A 20,313-nucleotide genomic window follows, 5' to 3' on the forward strand; every position below is an offset into this window, starting at 1 on the left:
GTTTGTTGTGGCACAATTTCAGCTTGCCCACGGCCTTGTCCTCGGCCTCTGCATGCACCATCACCATGACGTCCAGTTCCCCGTCCCTTGCCCATTAAATGGAGGACAGTATCTTCCACGCTCACTACAAATGACTGAGTTTGGTGCGAACTTATATGTGATCCGTGTGATGGAGAAAACAGAATTTTAAATACCTGGCCTGTAGGTAACTAGTTTGAACAGCAAACTGTTGTGAAATGCTTCACTGATACACTGAAAGAAATTTTTAATGGAGGCCAGAAATGGTAGTATTTTCTGACAACGTATATGTGATCCGTGTGACGGAGAAAACGGAATTTTAAATACCTGGCCTGTAGGTAACTAGTTTGAACAGCAAACCAGTGTCAAAAACTTCACTGACACAGTGAAAAAAAATTGGCATGGAGGCCAAAAATGGCAGTATTTTCTGAAAACATATATATGTGATCCGTGTGACGGAGAAAACACAGTTTTAAATAGCTGGATTTCTAGCGCAGTAATATGGAAAGGACCTGGCTGTATTCTGCAGTGCCAACAAACAAATGGCGCAGAAAAACGGTGTTCTCTGGATTGCTTTTTAAGCAAACAATGAGGATTAAGATCCAAATAAAAGTATTCCTGGCCCCTGAGACCGGGGCCTTTGCATAGAAATATCTAACAGCAGCAGACAAAACTGGAATGGAGCCTCTTCTGCTATGTGCACTGTAGTCTGCTATATACACTGCCTGCCTATATACCCTGCCTACCTGATATCTCTGCAGATGGATTAGTTAGTCCTCAAAAGGACTGTTTGTTAAGATGGATATGTGTAATGTACGGTTTTTCTCCCTACACTACCTAATACACAAGCAAATATCTCCCTGACAGAGCAGCACCTCTCCCTACTCTGCCTGATTCCAGAGTGACTGTGACGAACATGGCGACGCCAGGTCTGATACAGACCTGATGACGCTGTGCGGCCAGCCAATCACTGTAATGCCACAACCACCATGGCTGCGGCATTACAATGAGTGGCAGGCAATCCCTGCATGTTGATTGGTGCTCTAAAGAGCGCCAAACATGCAGGGAGGGGACTCGAGCTCCCGCCGAGCAACCCTAGAAATACTCAGCTAGCGCCGAGCATCTCGAGCAGTGAGATGCTTTGGCGTGCACCGAGCAGTAGCGAGCATGCTCGCTCATCACTAGTTGTGGCCAAAAGTTCAATTTTGGTCTAATGACTCCAAATTACATTGTTCCAGAAGTTTTGAGGCTTGTCTCTGTGCAGTTTGGCATACTGTAGGCGAGATACTTTGTGGCATTTGCGCAGTAATGGCTTTCTTCTGGCGATTCGACCATGCAGCCCATTTTTCTTCAAGTGCCTCCTTATTATGCATCTTGGAACAGCCACACCGCTAGTTTTCAGAGAGTCCTGAATTTCAGATGATGTTATATGTGGGTTTTTCTTTGCATCCCGAACAATTTTCCTGTCAATTGCGGCCAAAATTATTGTTGGTCTACCTGACCATGGTTTGGTTTTTACAGAGCACCTGATTTTCCATTTATTAAATCACAGTTTGTACACTGCTGACTGGCATTATCAGTTCCTTGGATATCGTTTTGCATCCCTATCCTGTGTTTTACAGTTCAACTACCTTTTCCAGTAGATCTGTTGACAATCCTTTTGCTTTCCCCATGGACTCACAATCCGGAAACATCAGTGGCCGGATGAAAGACGCAAGAGTCTGTCTGGATCTCAGAAACTCACTCAGCTTTTATGCACACACACTGATTACAAGCAAACAGGTCACAGGTGAGGAGGTTACCTTTAGTAGCCATTAAAACCCATTTGTGTCAAATTCTGTGCATATTAATCAGGCCAAAATCACCAGGGTATGTGAACTTTTGATCAGGGTAATTTGGATGTTTTTGGTTGTCATTAAGATTTAAAAAGAGAAAACACAGTAGTTTGACAATAAATGGCTTCACCCAACCAATAACCATGACTGGAGAAAAAGTTTTTATGTTATCATTCATATTCTCTGAAACAAGGCCAAGAAAGAAAAATTCTGCCAGGGTATGCAAACTTTTGAGCACAACGGTATATCATGGGGGGATAATTTGTGCAGGAAGCACAGTGATTATTATTTATTCAGGGGCTTAGCATGGGATGATATCACATGGGAGATATTTTTATTTATGAGGCAGTATAATGATACTTTTAGTTTTAAGGGCACTGTGTCGGGAAGTGCTCCTGAAGACTGAGAAGAGGGAAGTCTGGAAAGATGAGCTCTAGGCATGCAATCTCATCATGGTGTCTGTACTATATGGAGTACCGGAATAAAATGCATTCAATAAATTACTGTTTTTTGTGTGTTAAAGATATGCAAAGATAATAGATAGATATGCGTCAGATATATAATTAGTGCCTTACATGTGTAGTTTATTGTACATGTATTAACCTAATAAATAAGAATCTGAAGGATTATCACCCGATGTAAATGCCTCTTAAGATACTTGGATGCCACAGGAGGTCCTTTATTAGCCAAAGTTGAGAGCCGCTGCCAAGCACTCAGCTAAACGCTACAATACTACAATTGCAGATTACATTTCAGCTTTTTGATATAGGTTACACACATTTTTGGAGTTACTTTAGTAGCATCTGGTGGATGTTAGAAGAACTGCACTGGGTTACTGCAAAAAGTTATCAGTCAGTGGGAAAAACAAGATAATCTTGTAGTTATGATACCTTTTAATGGCTAACAAAAATAAAATAAATGATCTTACAAGACAAGCTTTCGAGCCTTCTAATGTCTCTTCCTCAGGCATGGTATTGACGCGCCCCCAGGGCTGTGGGGGGATACTCGGTGCCGGGCCGGTGTACACTGAGAAAAGGGATATGTCACGGCGGCTGGCCCGGTCCGTGGCCCAGGACGGTCAACAAAAAGGGGAATGTTATTTATATGGGGTTTGTAGTTTTAGAAAGTGTTCGTGACGCCACCTGTGGTACCAGGTAAGGATTACCAGCGCTGCTGCAGTCCTCCAGCGCTGCTGCAGTCCTCCAGGGGTGATGGGATGGCAGCTGGGATGTTTCTGCTCCCCACAGGCAGAGCGGGCCCCCGGGGCAGTGTTGGTGCAGATGGTTGTGATGCTGGGCGTTGTAGTGCAGAGGGAGAGATGGCGCAGCTAAAATAACTGACGGAGGCAGTGCAGTGCAGTCATCCGAGTTTTTACTCACAGTTCTCATGTAAGTTCCACAGGTACACTGCGCGGGTGGCAGCCTCCCACGTCGCGCTGCGTCTACCAGAACAGGGGTTCAGCTCTTCCTCAGATCGGTCAGGAGCACTTGACTGAACCCCGCTTTCTTATGTTCCTCACTAGACCGACTTCTCACGCTGGGTCTTCTCCCTCCTGCCCTGCGCTTCCCCATACGCAGTCCCGATCGGGTGCTCTGAAGTTCCTCTGGGCAACTTGAAGTTCTCTGACCTACTTGACCCTCACGGTGACTAAGATGAGGCTGTGGCAACTGCACCATAAAAGTCAGAAGCCTCCAGTTTTTCCAGTCGAGACCTGGAGTAACATGGCTGGTCCAGGGGCCGGTCCCCTTCTAGCGGTCTGATCCCTCTGACACCTAGCAGATTCGGGGCGTACGGGTGCCATCCTGCACTCGCCGTACCCCCTTGGATCCCTTCTATAGAACGGAGCCTTTCTCCTCTGCTCCCCTCCTGGGCCTCTATCACTAGGCCCCACTTGTGGAGCAGAGCTCCTGACGAGACTCTGCTCCCTGACTGACTGTCCTCGCTCACTCATCTTCCACCCTAAGATAGCTTCCATTTATATACCTCCTACAATGGTGCTCCCCTACTGTACTTCCTCCACCCACACCCACTACTGGTTCCCCCTACCTTTGGTTCCCCCCACTCCAGCCAGGGACAGGGCTCAGCAGAAAAACACATTGCATCTTGCCCTTCCAGCCGGCCTGGAGCAGTGTAGTGTTGAATGCGGGTGTTGGGGATCCGGGCAGCACTCCTTCCTTACCTGAGAGAAGGAGACACCACACCTCTGGGTGAGGTGAAGTACCTCTGTGGCGACTGAACCCTCAGGGGCGCCACAGTATAACAAAATATCTGAAGAAAAAAAAGGCACATTGTAGTGAGTCAATATCTGAAGAATCTGTGCCTGAGACTGGAGGGCACCAGACCTCTGATCTTACATGGATATTGGAACTATAAAATTTTCAGACCACATCTAATCCAATTAAGGATTCAATCTCTAAGATCATTTTGTTTGTTTATTTAAATGCCCATTTATTATGCCTATTTTGTGGATATATTTGTGTTTCTTCAAATATTTTGTTATACCATGACTGACGAAGAGACATAAGAAGTCTCGAAAGCTTGCTTTGTAACATCATTTATTTTATTTTTGTTAGCCATTAAAAGGTATCATAACTAAAATATTATCTTGTTTTTCCCTCTGAGATCAATCTTTTCTCAACTGGCTAACATGGTACCAAAACCCTTTTTTCTTTTGCCAAAAGTTAGAAATTTAGACATAACTTGCAGTTGGCTACAAAGTACAGATAAATTGGATGTGTGTGGAGGTGCTGGGGTCTGGTCAGAGGCCACAGCGAGTTCAAGAGGAGGGGCTGCATTTGGGAAACCCTGAAGACAGAAATGTAAGTAGAAAGGTGAGCAAAAGAAGGCTGCAGCAGAAGATTATGTCAGAACATTTGTGGGGGGGGGACAGCCTTTAGGTCATACTTATTTCTTTGAATAGAGTTCTATGCACAATGGTTAACCACAGAAAGGACTGGCAAAGAAAGATTGAAGGAAGGAATAGATAACCTAATTAGACAGGAGGCCTCAGAAGGATGTTTCAGTAGTCTAGGCGGTAGATAAGGGCAAATATAAGCAAAACATATTGGCCTAAATTTACCATTAACAAAGTATGTGTCATTAAAAAAACAACAACTCAATTATTGGGATATGTTGAAACATTCCAGAGTAGGTATGAGCGGACCTGTAGAAGTTTGGGTTCCGGTACCCAAACTTTATCCCAAAGTTCGGGTACCAGAACCCGAACCCCATTTAAATCAATGTGGACCCAAACTTTGGAGCTGGAAAAAATCTCTCTCTCCCTCTCATCTCTATTGCAGTTATTGTCACATAAAGCGACACGTCAGATTTGAAAAATTTGACCAGGTCACTGAGGGGTTAACACAGTAAAGATGCATTCGGAAGTTCGTTCAAATCAGTCAAAAGACCAAAACCGCAATGCTTGGACTGACTGCCGGTCTCCCAACCCGAGTGTGACAGCTTCTTATATTTCTATGAAGCAGTCACGCTTAGGTCTGGAGACTTGCGGCTGGTCCGTGCACTGTGGTCCGGTCTCGGACCGATTTGCATGGACGTCTGCATGAGCCACAATGTTGCGAGGCTTTGGCAATTAGTAGACCATTAGTCACATTTCCTAAGGCCACATTCACACATCTGTGTCAATTTCTTATGTCTGTGAGAAACAGACAATTTTTTTCTCACGTGTCATATCAATTGCCTTCGCGACGCATCTGTTTTATCTGTCTGTCGCATCCATTTTTAAAAACTGAAGCAGGTAGACTGCCAGAATTTTTATAAATCTATTGACTTAATAATGGATCAGAAAAACAGATGAAACAAAGTACAAAGTCGGTTTTCTGAGTTCCATCCATTTCACATGGATTTTAATGGCCGAGTCTAACACGCTAAACGGATGAGAATTGGACCTGCTCCGAGTCTCATGGAACGCACACTCGGATCTATTTTTAAAACTGATGTGTGTAAGGGTCAATGAAACTCTATAGGTCCTTGTGCTGTACAAGAAAACACCTGACAGCACACAGATGTGTAACATGGATATGTGAATGTAGCCAAAGGCAGCTTCCATGAGGTTGTCGGATTAGAGGTCAGATTGATTTTGGCTGGATGAAAAGTGCAGGGAAAGGTGGACATTCGGCTCCAGGGGCTTTGAACAAAATGGAAAGAATGAGATGGGTGCTAGTTTGACAATGCGGTCTGGTTGAGGTATGACTTCTTAGAAAGCTTTGTGATGATAGTTTGTTTGTTTAAAAAAAAAAGAAAGGAACCCACTCGTCGTTAGTGATAGGTTGAAGCAACTGGTTGGAGCTGGGATAAACACAATAGTAAGACTGGCGATAAGATGGCATGGGAATGGATTAAGCACGGAGGTGGTGAGATTAGAGAAACAGCTATTTTATTTCTATAACCAGCTTTAAAAAGGAGCTGTCCAGGATTAAAGGGGCTGAAAGTAGCAAAAGAAAACCGCACCCCACTTGTCCTTGTCTAATATTGTAAATAAGCCTAAGGCCACGGCCCCACTATCAGTATTTGGTCAGTATTTTTTGGGTGATAAATGCAGGCTTGGGAAAGGGAAAACGTATGTCAGCTCACCATGTAATAGCCAGACTCATCCAGTCCCAACGAAGTCTTGCAGCGGAGACGCCCAGGTCATGGGCTACCAAGGTTCAAGTAATGAGAAAGCAAGCAAAGATGTCTCCAGCAGGACCAGGGTTGTATATATCTTGTTAAAACTTCACTTTTAATTTCAAATTGTAAAAGCCAAGGATGAGTTACAGAATGAGCAATATAGCGGCTCTTAGGTACAGCACATTCCAACGCGTTTCGGCTAAACCTTATTCATGGAATAATGTGAGAACTAAGTCTACTAGCTGAAGTTAAATAAAAAACACTTCTTGGTGATTGCTTCAGGTGTTGGACCACAGCCCAGAGGAGAATTAACCCATTATTGGCAGCTAAAATTAACTACAGCAAAAAAGCACAAAAACTACATAAAATTGGACATGAGATAGAATGGAATACAAAATGAGTGAGAGATACATGCAGAAACAAAAACAAAAAGATCTTTTATGCTGTGGAGCAGTAAAACACATAATAATGATAATAATAATCACTAAGCATCCCTTATGTCTGGTGAGCATGACTGTTTAAACACCATTAGAGTATAAATATAGTTAGTATATGTAGTCCTATTAAAAAATATATATATATATATATATATATATATATATATATATATATATATATATATATATATATATATATAAATTGAGGAAAAAAAATTTTTTAGTAAATACATTTTTTATAGAAAAAGGATGCAAAAGTCATAAATATGAGCATTGAACAATAAAGCAGTTGAACAGTTAGACAGAGTTATCAAGAGGCAGCCTCCAGCACTAAAAACAGACTAGCTTTAAGAGGATACTCTAAAGGCATTCTAAACAGAGCAGAAAAAATAGTAGCTAATATAGACAGAAGAGATTTATTGAAAAATCGATCCAAAAAAGAACCAAGCAGATTTAAAAATACGAAAAATACGGTTGTGTTTACTACACAATTTAGCTCACAGTTCAACAGTATTGTCAAGATCATAAAAAAATATATACCCATGCTAAATCAGGACCCTACTCTAGTGAAAATCATGGACAACTGCTCCATAAAATATATAGCTAAAAAAGCTCCCACTATAGGTTCACTGGTTTCTCCAAGCCTTTTTTGTACAAAAAAATTCTCATTTTTCAACAGAAACCTGGCTCACTTTAAAAGGGTTTTATAATTGTGGCCATAGTAGGTGTATTTCTTGCAAATACGCACACAAAAGTGTTTCATTTCAGTCTGAAATCACCAAAAAAATATACAAAATCAGCACCTTCTTAAACTGCAATTCAGAAGGAGTTATATACCTTGCAGAATGTATTGCTTGTAAGCTACAGTATGTAGGCTGCACCACAGGACCTTTACAAATACGCATCCGTCGTCATATGTCGGATGCATGTAATCCTAACCGCCTAAACAAATCGGCAGTTTCAAAACACTTTGCAAATGTTCACCATGGAGATCTAAATAACTTCAGATTTAAAGCAATAGAAAAGGTTTTTAAGCCGGAGAGAGGTGGTGACCACAGGAGAAAAATCCTGAACCGAGAATCATTCTGGATTTTTCTCTTGTGTACCAGATTTCCGCAAGGTCTGAATGTGAGACAGGATCTCATTTTACAATACACTTAGTCTCACGCATTTATGTTCCACAGTACTTTGATAATATATTTCCTTTGTGGTCATAATAGAATGCACTGTCTAACTGTTCAACTGCTTTATTGTTCAATGCTCATATTTATGGCTTTTGCATCCTTTTTCTATAAAAAATTTATTTCCTAAAAAATTTTTTTTTTTCTCAATTTTTTTTTTTTTTTATATAGGACTACATATACTAACTATATTTATACTCTAATGGTGTTTAAACAGTCATGCTCACCAGACATAAGGGATGCTTAGTGATTATTATGATCATTATTATGTGTTTTACTGCTCCACGGCATAAAAGATCTTTTTGTTTTTGTTTCTGCATGTATCTCTCACTCATTTTGTATTTCCACTAATTTTGTATTCCATTCTATCTCATGTCCAATTTTATGTAGTTTTTGTGCTTTTTTGCTGTAGTTAATTTTAGCTGCCAATAATGGATTAATTCTCCTCTGGGCTGTGGTCCAACACCTGAAGCAATCACCAAGAAGTGTTTTTTATTTAACTTCAGCTAGTAGGCTTAGTTCTCACATTATTCCATGAATAAGGTTTAGCCGAAACGCGTTGGAATGTGCTGTACCTAAGAGCCGCTATATTGCTCATTTTGTAACTCATCCTTGGCTTTTACAATTTGAAATTAAAAGTGAAGTTTTAACAAGATATATACAACCCTGGTCCTGCTGGAGACATCTTTGCTTGCTTTCTCATAAATGCAGGCTTGGTGCACTTGTTTCTATTATACTTTTTCTCTGATTGTTCCTCACCTGGTTTTGTCTCCCACTTCTGAGAAAAAATACTGACCGAATACTGACCAGATACTGATAGTGGGGCCGTGTCCTTATTCATATGAATGGGATGTAATTGTAACATCAGACAAAACCTATGGAAGAGGAATGGTGCTGTTTCTGGAAGAAAATGATGATTACTTACTGGTAATCTGATTTTCCGGAACCCACGACAGCACCCAAGGAGAGAGGGATCCGCCCCAAGGGCAGGAAACCCTACAGGTTTAAAAGGTGGAGTCCCCTGTCATGCCTCAGTGGTTTTCCGAGCATCAGGGGAACCCTGTTTGTTTTAGTTTAGACAGTACATACATACATGGAATCTCCAACATTAAGAATTTAGTGCAGAGCCTTGTCAAAATGTGGCGACCCCAGACTGGAAGGTATAAATATATATTTGTATATACATCAGACATGTATGTCCTTTTTTTTTTTTTTTTTTTATGTGACACCCCGTGATTCACACGTGCATCTTCCATCATAATGAGGGTGAGAAGGGAGGGAATAAGTTAGGGTGCTGTCGTGGGTTATGGAAAATCCGATTACGGGTAAGTAATCATCATTTTTCCCATTCCCCACGACAGCACCCAAGGAGAGATTGCAAAGGAATCCCCTAGGGAGGGACCACCGCTTGTAAGACTTTCCTTCCGAAAGATCTCCAACACCCAGATCCACCCTGTAGTGCTTGAAAAAAAGTGGAGGGTGAAGACAACGTGGCAGCTCTACAAATCTGCTCCATAGAAGCATTTGCCCTTTCCGCCCAGGAAGTAGAGACAGCCCTCGTGGAGTGTGCTTTACTCTTAACAGGAGGGGAGAACCCCCCTGAAGTGTATGCCGGAGCAATCCCTGTCCTGACCCATCTTGCTACGGATCCTTTGGACGCTGCCTGGCCTTTCCTGGGACCCCGGAAGAGAAAAAACAAGGAGGTAGATTTCCTAAGCTTCCTGGTTGACTCCAAATATTGGAATAGACATCTCTTGACATCTAAAGTATGGAACTCCCTTTCCCCTTCATCTTTAGGGTTCTCGCAGAATGATGGTAAAACTCAATCCTGTGATCTATGGAAAGTGGACACTACTTTTGGAAGAAAGGCAGGGTCCGGGGTATGAATAACTCTGACAGGAACCGAGTAAAGGGCTGATTTATTGAGAGAGCCCGAATCTCCCCAACCCGTCTAGCTGATGTAAGGGCCACCAGGAGGGCCATTTTAATGGTTACATTTTTTAATGAACAATCTGATAAGGCTCTTAATAAGCCTCCCTTTGAGCCCATAAGGACCAATTTTAAGTCTCAAAGAGCCTCTCTCGGTTGTGGAACAGACTCAGAGACTGACTGCTCTAAAAAATCTGACTGACTATCAAGGGGTGGACCGCGACCTTTCCCCCAATGAGGGCTCCCAAGGCTGCTGAGTGAACCTTAAGGGTGCTCTTTTTTAGCCCCATTTCCCACCCCTTTTGTAGGAATTCCAGAATTCCAACATATGGGACCCCATGTTTTTTAAAGGATTTATCCCTGAAAAATCCAGGAATTTTCTCCATACCCTGTAATATATGATAGATGTTGTTTTCTTCCTCAATTTATTAAGGGTGTATATTACATTTTCCGAACACCCCTTAGCTTTCAATAGCAGCCGCTCAAGTGCCAAGCCGTTAAATGAAGCTTCTTTATGTCGGGGTGATGTATGGGACCCTGGAATAGGAGGTTTGGAATTTCAGGAAGTACCTACGGAGTTGCTACTGTTCGGCGAAGTAGCCAGGTGAACCATGACCTTCAGGGCCAGAAGGGTACTATTAGAATTAACTCGGCCCCCTCTGTACGTACTTTCCTGAGCACTTCTGGAATCAGTTGTAGAGGGGGAAAAACATAGAGTAGACCTCCTGGCCATTTGTGGAGAAGGGCGTCTACCCCCAAGGGGAGGTCTTTTGGATTCATTGAGAAGTTTTGAACTTTCCTGTTCAATTTGTTCGCAAATAGGTCTAGTTTTGGAACCCCCCAGAGATCTACTATTTTCTGGAAGATTTCTGTGTTCAATGACCACTTGTCCTGATCTACTCTGACGGCTCAGGAAATCTGCTTTTATGTTCTCCGACCCCGTTAACTCGCAACTGGTGAGGTGGGGCTTTTGTCACGCAACTGGTGATGTGGGGTTTCCAATACCCAAGTGTTTAGAAATCTTATTTTTACAGAAAATGCAAAGATCACGTTTGTTTTAATCGTTTTCTTATTGGCGATTGATTACACATGAGTATAACAAATTTTGGACACCCACAAATGGATGGAAGCTAGTGAGACACGTATCCTCATACCAGCATTTTTCAATGAATGGCAGCCGAACAAAAATTCCCTGCGGTGTGGCAAACCCCACCTCACCAGTTGAGGGTTAAATAGCCTGCTCAGATGGAACTTAGATTTCCTTCTGCTAACCACATAATTTTCTGTGTCTCTGCATTAAGACCTCCTGACCTTGTTCCCCCCTGTTTGTTTACGTAGGCTACTGCTGTTTTGTTGTCTCAGTATTATTAGGTGTCAACCTTTGACAACCGGCAGAATCCCCCATAAGGCCAATCCTATGGCTGCTAATTCTTTCCCATTGGAAGACGCATCTATCAGATCTTGTAGTCATCTCCTTTGCAGAATGCTTCCATCTGCGTGGGCCCCCCACCCCTATGGACTTGCGTCTGTGGTGAGTATAACAGGATTTTTAATTTCCAATGGTACCCCTTGAGATAGATTTGTCTCGTTTGTCCACCAGGTTAATGATAGTTGAGTTTCCTTTGATATCACTATCTTTGTGTCTAAATCTCCTCCTGCTTTTTCCTCTACTCTCAAAACATCCCATTGGAGAGATCTGAAGTGGAATCTCGCCCAAGTCACTGCCGAGATGCATGCAGTCAGGGATCCTAAGATGGACATAGCCCTTCTTAGGATAGTCTCTGGGTTGTTCATCAGCTCCAAAGCCAGTCTCTTTATTTTCTCCTTTTTTTTCTTCCGGAAGAAAAGACATCTGCTTTTTTGAATCAACCAGATTCCCAAGATTTGTTTTTGTCTTGGCTCTAGTCGGAACTTTTTTAAGCTTATTAGCCACCCTAAGGAGGCTAGGAATCTTGAGTCCTGTGATACTGCCACATTGCATTCGGACTCAGATTTTCCTACCACGAGAAAGTCATCCAGGTATGGGATAAAAATTACATCTGCTTCCCTTATGTGTGCTGACATTTCTGCCACTATTTTTGTAAAGACCCTTGGGGCCATGGATAGTCCAAAGGGGAGGACTTGGAATTGGACTTGCAGATGCGTTAAATGCTCCTTGATGTTGACCGCCAATTTTAGAAATCTTTGATGATCTTGAAAGATGGGAACATGGTAATAGGCGTCTTTGAGATCTATAATGGCCATAAAACATTTTGGAAACAGGAGTTTTATTACTGATTCAATGTTTTCCATCATTAACAGCTTTAGTACCAGAAACTTGTTGAGGTTTTTTAGGTTTATGATGGTTCTGTATGATTGATCTGTTTTTTTCCTTAGGAATAGGGGGCAGTGAAGCCCTTTCCCCTCTTGGATTACAGACATAACCTCTTGTTCTAAGGTATTCTGCACTAACCCAGAAGGTTGGTTTTTGGTGACGATATAGGTGTCTGTGGGAGGGGAAAGGAATTTTAACTTCAACCGTTCCCGTTCTGTGTCTAGAACCCAGGGGCTTAGGGAAATATTCTCCCAGGCAGGGAGGAAGTGTTTTAATCTTCAACCTACCTGGGACCTGGCGTCATTATCTCCCTGATCTTTTTGGGAACCAGGGCAAAAAACGATCCCCCTGGGAGGTTTTCCCCTTATTCCTTGGTTCCTTCCACTTTGAGTCTTTCTGCTTCACCCCTCCTTTCCTTAAGGGGTGGAAAGTCCTCTTTAATTTTGGTGTACTCAATTGGGGGAACCCTTTCTTAGAGTCTCCTGCTTTATCCAGGATCTCGTCAAGAGTGGATCTGAAGAGATAATTTCCCTTGAAGGGAATACCAAAAAGCCTGAACTTTGAATTGAAGTCGCCTCTCCAGTTCTTTAACCAGAGGGCTCTTCTGGCCGAATTTGACAGGGCACAGGTTTTTGGCTGTCAGACGAATGGCATCCGCTGAGGCATCAGAAAGAAAGTCTGCGGCTTTGGCTATATTGGGTAGACATGCTAGCAGCTCGTCCCTAGGGCATTTATTCCGGATCTGGTCTTGTAATTGAGCCAGTCATACACTTAAGGATCTCGCTGTGCATGTTGCTGCTATGTTCGGTTTGAATGCTGTGGTCCCTGTCTCTTAAGCTCTTCAGAAAATTCTCCACTTTCCAATCAAGAGGGTACTTCAGGAGTCCTGCATCATCAAATGGGAGGGAGGAGTTCCTGGAGACTTTGCATACCGCCACATCTATTTTGGGTGCCTTGTCCCAAACTTCTGAGTCCTCTGCTCCGAAAGGGTATTTTCTTTTAATCAGTTTGGGGATCTAAGTCTTTCTGTCTGTTTTTTTCCATTCCCTTCCGATTAGCTGGGTAATGGTTTTGTGAACTGGAAAACACTTATGTTTCTTGCTTTCTAGACCCCCAAACATTTGATCCTGTATGGACCTGGGCTTCACCTCTTCCACGTTCATAGTAGCTCTAATAGTTTTCACTAGCCTACTAGTTTCCTCAGGTGGAAAACATGAGGGGTCCTTGTCGCTATCTGAAGAGGATGATGACGATGTGGAACATGTATCAAAACTTCAAACTTCCTAGCTGGCCTTCTCCCTGTCGTTTTCTGAACTCGAGTTCCCGCTAGCTTCTCTTGCTGATTTGCCGGCCTTTAAACAATTTTTTAATTTTGCTTCTAATCATGGATCGCATATTATCCATCAACGAGGGGGACTCTTCCGACAAGGTTCTCTCAATGAAATCCTTGCATAGTCGTTTAGTGTAGGCGGCAACTAGTTTACATTTGCATAGCGCACATTCCTTGTGCTTAGATTTGGCTTGAGTTTTCCTAGACCTTTCCTAAGCAATGTATAGAAAGAAAGTGGACACATTTAATAAGGTTTTTCCAGGGTTTCACCCTTGACTTACCCCACTTTACGCAGGACTAACAAGGTCGGAGGGGCAGCTTCCATGGGTTCTCCGGGCTGAGTTGTGTCCTCCATCCCTGAAAACCTGTGCAGCACTGGATAGAGGATGGGGGGGAGGGGGCGGCTTTTATCCTCTTCCTGCTTTTCCCTTGGAAACATGCCCATCTGTCTTCCCTGGGGATGCACTCTGCCCCTCGGGCCGTGCCCCCGGATGAAGCCCCCACTCCGTCCCGGGGACGCACCAACCAATCTAGGCCGTGCCCCCGGGACCCATCGCTGTCCAGCTCCCAGCAATGCATTGCGCCACCGGATGTGACGCAAGACGCTGGCGGGGATTCCAGGGAAGCACTTTGCCGCGATAGGCCGTGCCCCCGGAACTGACGTCACGCCGGCCCAGTGATGCCTTGCGCGCGACCTCAGAGTGCACGATTTCACCGTCCCGGCATCTGGAGCAGCGCCGCCTGCCTTCCTTGGAGAGGACCGGGACACGAGGTCTGCAAGGGAGCCACCGCAGCGCTTCAGGTAATTTCTTCACTCCCCCGGCAGCGCCTGGAGAGCTGTAGGGTCTCCTCAAGAACAGGAAACCACTGAGGCATGACAGAGGGATCCGCCTTTTAAACCTGTAGGGATCCAGTGCTTGGGGCGGATCCCTCTCTCCTTGGGAGCGGGGAATGGGAAAAAAGTAGACAATCTTTTCTAAGTGTCTCCTCATAATGCCGCATTCAAACAGCCGTATTTCATGATCTGTATATGGACCGCAATGCTTGGACTTACAGCGTCACTGACATTATCAGGATCCCCGCTCAATCCGGACGTTGTGTTTCATATACAGACCTTGCACTACGCCCATCTGAATCAAACCCAGGTACACAAAAGTTAGTGCCCCCCCCCAAAAAAAACAAAAAAAACAGGTCTTAGGCTGTGTGCCCACGTAGCATTTTTCAAGCGTTTTTGATGCGGAATTTCCGCAGCGTAAACGCTTGAAAAACGCTTGGTAACACGCACCCCATGGTCCCCAATGGGATTCCGCAAGTTCTATGCACATGCTGCGGATTTTTCCGCAGCGTTTATGCTGCGTTCAAAAATCCGCAGCATGTCATTTAATTTTGCGTTTCCGCAAGCAGAATTGCCTTTGTTCAATGCATAAAAAACGCAAGGCAATTCCGCATGTGGAAAACGCGTGATAAACGCGCGAAAAAAGCGCGATAAACGCGTGCGGAATTCCGCATGCGTTTTTCCGGGAGAGGACTTGCATTTATGCAGCAGAAATTTTCTGCTTCATAAATGCAACGTGGGCACATAGCCTTTTACCTATTTAGTGTCTGCAGCTGTCTGCTCTCCTCTTGCTTGGATACATCCAGTCTTATCTGCAAGATCAAAACAACTTAAGGTGACCTGTTTTTGCTTCCTCTAATACAAAGGAGGATTGATGATTCGTTTACATATTGTAAAAAGTGTGAAAGTGATGAAAAGGGCCTTTATATGCCAGTATTGGTGTAAACAATGAATACAAATCCATTCAGACATGAGATTAAAGCCCCCCAAACACATTAGATTAAGCTCAGCCAAACACACCAATATGATCTATGACAATTTATTATAAAGTCGGGGTAAATATCGATCTGGCATGTATGATTTCGGACTGCATAGTTTCCTGGAGATAAGCCATCGCCAGACATGTAAGACGGCAACTCTCTCATAAAAACCACAGGATTGCTCGGGACGACGAGAGCTCCTGTGTATGGGACAGCCGGCTGAGATGGCAGCCGACCGAGCAACTAACCAAAGTATTGTTTGTTTGTCTACAGCCAACTAATGTGTATGATGGCCTTAAACCAATGACTATAATTTACTACAGTGAAGTATGTTACACTATTTAGCTAAAAGTAGACAGCTCCCCATCGCACCTATATGTGGTTGTTGAAGGTCTCATTCCAGATTCATAGCTATCGACATTGACTAATTGGACAACCCCTTCTTAAATACTGTAGTTCCCCGTATTTATTATTTATTTTACTCACTTATATAGCGTCATTAATTCCACAGCACTTACGTCTAAAAATAAAAGAAACCACGTGCTTGCCTCCCGCACTGGCGCCATTTAAGCAATGTTGATCTTGGGTCTGTTGATGCTCGCGAACGTCCTACGGAAGTGTGAGTGAATAAAGCTGTCAGCGGGCACTGATGGGCTGCAACGCTCATGCGGCAAAAATATATTGTAGATACGTACTGTACACACTTCCAATTGTACTATAGATGAAAATCCGATCCTAAGGCTAAGTTCACACTAGTGTATAAAAAAAAATAAAAAATCGTTCTACTTTCATCCAGAAAAGATGGACGATTTTCTCATCTTTGTCTTTTTTTTTTTTTTACCATCAGAAGTCAATAAAATTTACAAAACCAAAAATAGTTTCCTTTGTTAATAATGGCAATGTAAAAATCAGTCAGATGTTGAACTGTACGGAATTGATTTTTTTGTGCACTTATAGACTGGAATATGAGAGAATAATCGATTTGTGTAAAGAAACATTGAATAACATTGCGCCGTATGATGTCAGATTATTCCAGACAGCACTCACATAGAACAGATATTTATGTTCATCTATCCTCATAATAGTGTCATAACCACTCTTCTACAGAAGCCCGGATAGCTCAGTCGGTAGAGCATCAGACTTTTAATCTGAGGGTCCAGGGTTCAAGTCCCTGTTCGGGCGGTAGATTTTTTTTTTTTTTTTTTATTATTATTATAGTACCATCATGAACTACAATTGCTTTATATTCATTTACTACTTTTAAAATTGCACCATAAAAGCCATTCGATTACAATTTTAGAGATTAACTTTTTTTTTTTGCTGCTCTGTATCTTTAAGAAACTAGATCTGATTTGTGTCAACCTTGTTGGAGACCAGGTCTCTAGACGGCTTGTCTGCTGCCTTCAGTTGCATCCTGTTTAAGACTTTAAAAGGTGACTTACTTCATGCTAAAACTTTCTCCCAAAGGAACACTTCACTTGGGTGGAGCTGAAAACTCCAGTGCTGTGGAATTTCCTTTCTTTCAGACACTTGCTATAAAGATCTGTGTCGGGGGGACATAGAAGGTATCGGTTAGCACGTTGAGACAACCTAGGTTCTGCTTCAATTATACATAAAATAACTATTAGTTACATATTTTCTTGATGTACAATACATAAGTTATATTGTGGTACAGTGGTTAGCCAGATGTAAGTACTTTTATGCCCAAAAATGACAAAAGTATTCGAGTGATACCGTGGGCGTACCCACCGTGGGGCATCTGCCCCCCCCCCTAGAAGCAGGCACGCAAGCCGCACACCAGGGACGGCGTCAGCACCCGGGCAAATGCCGGGGCCCTGAGCAGGCGGGGGGGGGGTCCTCACCGTCAGCGCCCGCTCCCCCCTGCTTGCTCAGGGCCCCGGCACAATACTTACCTCTCCACGTGCCTCCGCAGCAGGTCTTGCATCCTCCGCGGCTGCTGCACTGTGACGTCTCAGGTCAGAGGGCGCGGTGACGTCTTTACCCCGCGCTCTCTCCTGAGCCGCCACAGGGAGCGCTGAGCGGGATGAGGCCGGCGACGCTGGAGTCCGGAGCAGCGGCAGCAGGTGAGATGTGAGGCATTTGATATATTTTTTTTTTATTATATGGAGGCCTGTGGCAGTATAAGGGAGGGGGGTGAGGTGGGGTTGTGTGACATCCTGCATGGGGCATTATAAAGAGAGGGGGGGTGACATCCTGCATGGGGCATTATAAGGGGGGGGGGGTGATATCCTGCATGGGGCATTATAAGGGAGGGGAGTGTCATCCTGCATGGGGCATTATAAGGGGGGGGGGGGTGATATCCTGCATGGGGCATTATAAGGGAGGGGAGTGTCATCCTGCATGGGGCATTATAAGGGAGGGGGGGTGTCATCCTGCATGGGGCATTATAAGGGGGGGGGGGTGACATCCTGCATGGGGCATTATAAGGGAGGGGGGGTGACATCCTGCATGGGGCATTATAAGGGGGGGGGGGTGTGATATCCTGCATGGGGCATTATAAGGGAGGGGGGGGTGTCATCCTGCATGGGGCATTATAAGGTGCGGTGACATCCTACATGGGGCATTATATGGAGGGGGAACAGCCTGCGTGGGGCATTATGTGTGTGTGTGGGGGGGGGGGGGGACAGCCTGCGTGGGGCATTATGTTGGGGGGAACAGCCTGTGTGGGGCATTATGTTGGGGGGGAACAGTCTGCATGAGGCATTATGTGTGGGCCAGTATCCTGTATGGAGCATTATATGGGGGCCAGTATTCTGTATGGAGCATTATATGGGGGCCAGTATTCTGTATGGAGCGTTATATGGGGGCCAGTATTCTGTATGGAGCATTATATGGGGGCCAGTATCCTGTATGGAGCGTTATATGGGGGCCAGTATCCTGTATGGAGCGTTATATGGGGGCCAGTATCCTGTATGGAGCGTTATATGGAAGCCAGTATTCTGTATGAAGCGTTATATGGGGGCCAGTATCCTGCATGGAGCGTTATATGGGGGCCAGTATCCTGCATGGAGCGTTATATGGGGGCCAGTATCCTGCATGGAGCGTTATTTGGGGGCCAGTATCCTGCATGGAGCGTTATATGGGGGCCAGTATCCTGCCTGGAGCGTTATATGGGGGCCAGTATCCTGCCTGGAGCGTTATATGGGGGCCAGTATCCTGCCTGGAGCGTTATATGGGGGCTAGTATCTTGTATTGAACATTATATGGGAGCCAGTATTCTGTATGGAGCGTTGTATGGGAGCCAGTATTCTGTATGGAGCGTTGTATGGGAGACAGTATTCTGCATGGAGCGTTATATGGGGGCCAGTATACTGTATGGAGCGTTATATGGGGACCAGTATCCTGTATGGGGCATTTTATGGCGGCCAGTATACTGTGTGGAGCGATTCGCCGGTTTCTGAGCTATTGTGGAATTTACAATAGATGTCACTCATGTAATGTAAGAAGGGAAATCTTTGCATTGTACTATATATATTTCTCTTCGGTATCTGTGACCATGGCTTGTCCCCCCCCCCCTAGTTTTGATCCTGGGTACGCCCATGAGTGATATCTTTATTAGCTAACCAGAAAAAAAAGATATATATTTTTTCTGGTTAGCCAATAAAGTACGACTCCAAGAATACTTTTGTCATTTTAGGGCATAAAAGTAATTACATATTTTCTAAAATTTCTCATCGCACTTCATAGATTTGGGTTGATTTGAACAGTGGAGAAAAATCACAGGACAGGTCCAACCTGCTAGACTTGTTTGTAGTGCAAACACGCGGTTAATAAGACGATCTGCCGACCCGGTCTATAGAAAGAATACCAGGAGAGATTTACTGTGCCCAACACCATGATTAGGACCGACGCCAACAAATTTGACATCATTGGTTGAGTGACATAAATTATAAAACTACTGCTCAGGGAATAAGATCAAGAATATTCTGGCAAAGAAACTTACTGTCATTGACTATTGATGAAACATCGACCGACCATTACTGGGACAGCTGTCACTAGAGAACGAGAGTCCTTGCCGTGACTACTGGAAGAGGCAATATCCAAGGCTACCACAACCTTGAAGGCAGTCAGTCACCCCCAATATGCACTTTATATCAACTGTACAGTGATATTGGGGGCTTTATCGATATAAAAATCATATTAACACTACTGCACCTGTTAATGGTACAGTGATCGTAAAAATAACTTCTAAAGAAATACAAAAGCGAAGTAGGTCTTATCCATATGAAAAAGGTTAATAATTAAAGGTATTACCGCTCACCTTATGAGGTTGTGAGAGACAACACAGAGCCTGAAAAACCAGAAGCAGCAGCTTCCACGAACCAGTAGATTTGAACATACATGTATGGTTGTCCTGAAGAAGAGGTCGGTGGACTCTGAAATGCGTTGACAATAAACCTATAATTTTATGATGCCACTAATTGTGTCATAATCCGGAGAGCGCAGAAACACTTTCAATCCTGCTACTTAAAAATAACTTTTAATCCATAAGCCAATGATGAGGCTTTAGTGCATTCATGGCACAGCCATGAGCTGGTTGCACCGTTACGCCCCCTCAATTTGAATTTTGGAGGCTGCCCTTGCTTGTGATGGACAGGGCTCACTCCTAGAGCGAACGCTGCCCCAAATGTGTGAGCGCATTTTCGTGGATACTGGCAGTGCCAGTAGGGCGTACACAGTGGTTGGACGTATTGCTGTCTCTGTTGATGCTGCTCGTATAGACAGGAGTGTAGCAAGCTGCAATCGCAGAAAACCATGGAGGAGTACGTGCCAGGCCGGCACAGGCAGTATCAGTGCGCATGCACAC

At 44.0% G+C, this 20,313-nt stretch overlaps 1 protein-coding gene and 1 non-coding gene across 6 annotated transcripts in view; one reads left to right on the top strand and one right to left on the bottom strand.

Moving 5' to 3' along the window:
* Positions 1 to 19,889, bottom strand: part of LOC141166935 (hepatic lectin-like) — a 149,866-nt gene extending 129,977 nt beyond the window's left edge. For 3 of the 5 annotated variants that reach the window (XM_073654151.1, XM_073654150.1, XM_073654149.1), the window contains exons 1-2: positions 19,768 to 19,889; positions 16,928 to 17,028 (exon numbers count right to left, since the gene is read on the bottom strand). The gene's annotated coding sequence lies outside the window, so the exon portion shown is untranslated. Of the gene's footprint in view, positions 1 to 15,261; positions 15,318 to 16,003; positions 16,095 to 16,927; positions 17,029 to 19,767 lie in introns of all 5 variants that reach the window. The other 2 variants (XM_073654148.1, XM_073654147.1) reach the window with 1 other exon arrangement.
* On the top strand, positions 16,595 to 16,667 carry TRNAK-UUU (transfer RNA lysine (anticodon UUU)). Its single transcript has one exon. It is a non-coding gene; the product is annotated as a tRNA-Lys (tRNA).
* Positions 19,890 to 20,313: the final 424 nt, after the last annotated feature.

The sequence above is a fragment of the Phyllobates terribilis genome, unplaced genomic scaffold (assembly GCF_046119375.1).
Source record: "Phyllobates terribilis strain yellow unplaced genomic scaffold, ASM4611937v1 Scaffold_11__3_contigs__length_659146591, whole genome shotgun sequence".
Taxonomy (NCBI): Eukaryota; Metazoa; Chordata; class Amphibia; order Anura; family Dendrobatidae; genus Phyllobates; species Phyllobates terribilis.